Here is a 7,129-nt window from a genome sequence, read left to right as displayed (position 1 = left end):
ATATATATATATATATATATCACAAGCTTTATCTATACTTGCTTAAATGAGAGAATATATGGAGAGTTATTACGAATGTTCGGTATTATTATATTAGTATTTAATATAGATATTACTTTGGAGGATCAATCATTAAAGTATGCTCAAATATTGCAGAATATCATGTTCCGGAGTAAATTCGATATATCTGTCATAATTTAGAGTTTGTGGAAATTCCTTGATGTAAAATTTATATAATTTGAATCATACAATGCAACATCATTCGACGCAGAACCTTTGAGGTCCTTTATCGAATTGGATTCAACATAACGCATTGCGTTATTCTTCATTTAAACCAGTATGCGATTATATACGCGAAAAATTATATATTTTTGAAATCTCCATAAAAATTCCATCATAAAAATTAATAAAAGTAAGTAATAAAAATTCTTTAATTCACGTTTGATTAGTCGATTAGATTAATTTGAGAACGAAATATTTAATCATTTCCGGAAAACAGATTGAATCGCAAAACATTAATCAAAACTATTTATGGCTCTGCAGTCGCGATAAAAGAATTCACAAGAAATAAGGCGATATAAATGTTCGAATCTCCTTGTGACATTTAAAATATCTAAACTATCCATCCGTTTTATATTACTTTAAATTTTTCGTGTCGCTTATCGATATATCACGCAAACAAATGACTCCTGTCATGGCCGAACGAAAATCTGTTTAATATTAACGAGAGGTCACGAGCGTCGGAAACGAGTCTTACCGAGCGACGACGTGGCCGCGTTGAATTTAAATTCACGCGAATTTTGCAGGCCCATAGAAAATCCGTAGGAAAAATCGACGAGGAATATCTACATATCGACAAGATGCCGTAGACACAAGCTCGCATACTGAGATGCCTCATACGATATTCCGCTATTTCCTATGCGAGCCGCCTATTATATGGAAGGAAAAAGAGATCGTCGGGGCACTCATCGGAATATTCTGCTCTGAAAAACTTTGCACTCAAATTTCCTTCGGACATGCGTTTATTTTGCACGATTTTCGAATCGACTTTCATCAAACATGAGAGAACACGTCGTTGTAAATAATGCTCCAATGCAGTAGATAAAAGAACAAATATCTTCATGGTAGATAGATTCTACGAGGTGTGTTTGCAGAGATCTTTTGACTTCATAAATCTTTTGACGAATAAAATTATTCGTACCATCGCATCATATCGAAGCATGCAAATTTTTACGAAGCGAATCTCTGGCGATGAATGTTTTTATGCTATCGGCTAAATGTTCATGGGCGAGTATTTAGATTTTTAAAAACCTACTTTATAATCCGCCAATCGAGCCTGTCATCCAGATGATAAATGATGAAGCTATTCTTACAATTTGCATTGTTAGTGTGTCGATTGGATGAAGCAATATTTTATAAGTTTCATATAAGATAACCGGATTCTGCATGATATTCAATGTCCTACTTGCTGTTCAACTTGCTGGATAATTACATGATAAATTTAACAGATTTCATTAGTAAACAGTAAGTTGTGTAGGCTATTTGTTGATTGCAATAATTTAATTATTTTTTGCTTTTCGTTATTATCAATAAAGCAAAATGTAGAACATTGTAGGCGTGATGTAATGTTTTGTAGATGAGTAATATTGCTTTCTATAATTATCAAAAGATGATTATTCTATACTCATATTTTTTTAACGTTCAGAAATGTTTCCTCTTTTAAATCTGATCATTTTTTAGGCAGCAAAAAATTACAAAAAAATCACAAAGCTCAAATAGGCAGGATTAATTTATATAATTTATAAAATAAAAAAATAGTGATAAAATAAAAATTATATAAAATAACTCCGATTTTTCCACTGTACATAATATTGGATCAATTATTGTACACATTTTAAGATTAAAATTCAAACAAGATTGTGTTTCTATGAAATATGAATCTTTTTATTTCTAAAGAATATTTCTAATATCATTCAATATTATAAATACCACACACACACACACACACACACACACACACACACACATACATATATATAAAAATTGCATAAATTATTATGAATACTAATATTAGTGTTACTCTCTGCTAATATTAGTCCCTCTAAAATACTTTCAAATTATGTGCCATGTCTTTCAAAGTGCATTAAACATTCAGGACTTTCATTTTCGCAACGATAACATGAAATAAGACCACTAGAGAGCAGAAATGTGTTTGCGAGTGATGTGTGGAAGAAATGCATTTCGTTACTTCGTGCGCAAACAGCAGCGGTGATCCGGGATACGTCAGAATAATGCAAACAAATTGCGCGCGGTGCCATTTGGCACTGATATTTGTCCTTCCAAAAGTATCAGACACGACAAACTCTTAATAAGGCAGATATCATGACGGATATCCGGAGGACTTGGCACGTTTTGATGCGTAAAGAGGGTAAAATAGGATTCATCCGAGCGCGTAAAATCGGGATAATGCCTTGACACTGTTCCCCTATACTGAAGAATATACAGAGCTCTCAGGCTCGCATTTGTCGAGGCGATAAACGTGAATATTTTAGTATTTGACCCGCTGACGATATCACGTCTCCCTACGAGAAAGTTCACATCCTAAGAGATTCACTTTATCTTCGGCATCCTGGTAGGGGAGTAAGCAATTCTCACGAGCCGAGACACGAGAAGGAAAGTGAACAAGCAAATATCATGAAACAAACAAGTCGAGAAAACAATTGGTAGTAAATAATCAAGTTTGATTTGTTTAAGAGCGAAATGCGTATAGATTGACTAACACATTGAACAGGCACGAGTAAACAGCAAATTTATATAACTTTAAGGAAAATTTGTATGATGACAAATACGTAATATTATTTACACGCACGTTATTCTTAAATTATTTAATATTATCACCATTAATATTTGAAATATTCAATATAAGAAATAGAATATAAATAAAAATATAATACATTTATTGACATTCTTAACACAATTATTAAAAATAAAAATTTGAAAAATTCTTAAAATTAATTTCGAAGGCCTTGCCTTTATTAAAAAGATTATTAAGTAATCGTTTATCGCGCGAAAGGATATAAATGCAAGTAATTTAAAATTGCCGTTGAAGAATACGTTGATAATGCTAGAAAATGGCAGTGAAATATAACTGCCCATTAATTCCAAATGCCCAGACCACCCAGAGCGACCAAACTAAGTAGTCGTTCTTTCTTGGGAGTATATGTCTTTGTCTTTGCAGAGTCACGATTACGAGACTAGTTTGTCACGCGATAGTCGAGAATCACGGAATCCCATCGGTCTTCAGAAATCCTACTGCGTCCAACAGCGTCCGGGGCGTCATGTATCATACAATCCTGCGCAGATGTCACGGGCGATGATTACAGTACATGTTCGCATCACAGTTCAGAACTCCGAATCAATTACAATCTATTAGGTGCCTAGTTATCGCTTTAAAGAATATCATCGTTAATTAATTGAATCCTAACAGACATCTGAATATTATAATGAAGTAAACTCCAGAACTCATATAATTAATATACTATTATATCAATACATCTAAAAATTTTTAAACTTCTAAATTCTTTTAAAAAGTATATTGAAAATTTAGATATACATCTGAAAATAATTTTATTTAAGTTAAAATAATTATGCAGGAAATTCAAATTGATTGCTAAAATGTTGAATTTTAAAGCATTGCTCATCATGTTTGAGAGTCTTATATAATTATTTTAGTCCAAAATTATTTTCAAATTTATATCTATATATAGCTAAATTTTTTAATATTTTAGTAAAATCGTTCTTTCTGTGTACGTCTTGTTCATGTAATTTTAGACTGGAATTCACCGTAAACGCACTTGAACATTATGTCGGAAAAAGTTTGAACTCGACGCTACATTGATCTCGAAAGGAAGCACCTATACGACACAAAGGGATAGCGTTCCGCATAGCAACGATTGGATCGGGCAATGCACCTCGCTTCCGATGTCTTCTTCTGTATACGAGCGTTCGCTTTCGGAGCGTTACGTGAACTTTATAACTCCAAAGAAAACCGAGGAAAGGAATGGGTGGTAACAAAGCAGAAACTGCGGTGCTGTCGTATTCGTTTCACGTACTTCTCGGTGGACCACACAGAGATCAGTTGTCGTGTGAATTGACCTTTGGCATGTGTCGGAACAACGTCAATGTAATTTCGCTGAAACCATCAAGAACTACCGAAGCAAAGTAGAACTTTCGTCGTATTTATACCATTAGTTTCACCTGTCAAACACATGTAGCTTCGAAAAAAATCTGCAATTTGTCTAAATTGCATTTTCCGCGAATGACATAAACGTGACTGAAATTCTGTTTCTTAATATTCTGTCAGTTTCCAATTTTTCTCGAGGTTAACATAAAAATTATTAAGATCACGAATCAGTTGAGCAAATCCTTGGCACAATCTATACAATATATGTATATACACAATATATATACTTCAGTTTCTTTCAAGTAATTTATCTGAAACATTTAAACGTAAGAAACGCAATAAAAGTTACCACTTTCGTTTGTTCTTTTAATGGGCTGTATCGTGCAATATCGCACTTACGATCAGATCTTGAAGATTGTTAGCAAAAGGAAGCTGCCGATCGAAAGATCCTACTACAACTGAACAAGACCGTATGTCTGGACATTTAAGCTGGGCTTAATCATTTAATCCATTGACATAGATCTCTTTGTGTCGGTACAATGGATCGAGCCTGACCAGAACGAGCCGTAACTACTTTCGATGCCGTTCAAGTAACTTCATGTAGCTACCGCTATCCTTAATCGGATCTTCCTAACTTTTGTGAGTCGAAACTAAAATCGGCTCTCAAAAGAATCGAAAGATTTGAAAGTGAGCGAGGAGGAACGCTAAAAGTCTTAGATTCTACTTAATTCAAAGTCAATAAGCAGCGCAATAAATTTGCATGAAAAATAAATACATTTCTGTTAGAATATGCATAAGATATGTGATTGATAAAAAGGATAACGTATTATACATATACATAGTTATTCTAAATGTAGAATACTGAAAAGTTTCATATTCATGTTTTTATCTAATCTTTTATCTTTCACAGAAGTTATTGTACAGAAGTTATATGAAAGTCGTGCTATCCATTAAAAAAATATCAAAGTTTATTGGACATACTCGTTTGTATATAACAAATCTGCAACGGGCATCTTTTAATCCTGCAATGCTATCCCATTTAAACAGCGAGCGATTTAATCATAGGAACTCTTAAAATAGACTTCAATCAAGGCACACTGTATTGCGAGAATTCGCAATTTCCCGAAGCGACAGCTGCAGTTGGAAAAAAGTAGACGAAAGTGAAATCAAATAGGACAGTCATACGGCGCGCCAGCAGTCCCAGATTTCTGATGCATGCAAAACTCGAAAAGCGCGTCACGCTGCAACTGGGGCATAGATTGAAATATGTCCAATGTCAACGATCACAAGCCGCGTCACATAAAATCGACCCAGTAAATAGCTGAACTTGCGCACAGAAAGAGAAAGTACACCAATTTCAATGATACGTCGTAAACTTTCAGCCATCGAGATTGGTTGAAACCGTTTCTCGTGTCATTAATTCGCCGAACTTTTTACGATAAAATTGCTGCTATCGGTTCTGCTGCACCTGCAAGTGTACAGAACAAACGAGTGAGTACGCGAGAATCTATCATGTCGTTATATATTATGTAAGAAAAGAATTAAAATTTCCGAGCTTCATCATAAAAAATCCGTCGTTGCTGACTTCATGTAACAAATGTTCGATATACTTATTGTTAGTCATATGTTCGAAGTATCGTCGTGAATAAATAATAAATTGAATAATCAATAAACTGCCAATCAATTATCATACATAAAAAATAACATCGCAACTGACTATTTAATCACTTATGCAATGTCCTAGATATCGTATAGTTTCTCTGAACTATGGACATTAGAAGTAAGAATTATCGAATTTTCCGATAATAAAGCATTAATAATTTATGAAACAAGTAAGTGAGAATTACAAAAGTTTGATAAAACTTACATTATAACAAAATATATATATAAAAGATTCTTTAACTAAATCTTTGATTTAAAATTTAATAATCAAGACACTTAATGCACTCTGCTGAATAATATTGAGCATCAAGAAAATTCTAAGAAGAGAAAAATGATAAGAAATATATGATATAAGAAATACATGACATTTAGCGCACTCAGCCATGAGAATGAGGTCGCATTGATAAAAATAGACACTCTATCGCGAAACACATATCCTTCCAAAGATATTACAAAGTAGAATATCTCGTTTTGTAATATGATACATCAAACAAACGCAACATTTTGTGCTGGTATGATAGTACATACCTCCGTGAAGTTACGTCCTAAATTATTCGGCAAATGCCGATGACTGTTCCCTCACGAATGCTCTTCGAGTTCGTAGTTGCATAGAGCATATCGAGAGAGTTGCCCCGTTGGATGTAATTACAACTTGTAGTTTCTAGTAGTCTTAGTTAGTGACGGCAGGAACAAGTAATAATAATTGAGGTCAATTCGCAGAAACGGTGTTTGCGTACTTCTGTTCTATACCGATAATCAGTAGAATATCTGTACAAACAAAGAATAGGGCAAATAAAAAAAGGTGCGCGAGAAAAAAAGTCAAATTTAAAAACGGAGAACTGGAAATTTAATTGTGTTTAAAAGTGACTTCTTTTCCACTTCTACTTACGCTCTAAATTAATCTCTTTAGATTAAAAGAAAAGACATATAGGTAAACGAAATTGTTGATTCAGAACATACAAGTATCTGAAGTCTAAACTCTCAGAAATTCAAGAATTTATTTTCTTCTAAAAAGCAAATCATAATAATGGAGAATGCATGCAAATACATTATATTTACATTTTTACGTTAATAGGAATAATTATAAAGATTAGATGTAATTATAAAGTTATAATAAATTATATTGTATAAATTTTGCAATATAACGCAAAAGTCACAGTTGTATTTTGAGATCGACAATTTCGTAATTAACGGAAATAATTACTTGTCAAGAAACGTTCTTACAATTTGCAAAAGGTGTGTACACGAAAGTAATCCTCGACTCAAACCGATTTAATGCGGTTA

Source organism: Atta colombica, unplaced genomic scaffold, assembly GCF_001594045.1.
Source record: "Atta colombica isolate Treedump-2 unplaced genomic scaffold, Acol1.0 scaffold126, whole genome shotgun sequence".
Taxonomy (NCBI): domain Eukaryota; kingdom Metazoa; phylum Arthropoda; class Insecta; order Hymenoptera; family Formicidae; genus Atta; species Atta colombica.
This window is presented reverse-complemented; position numbering follows the sequence as displayed.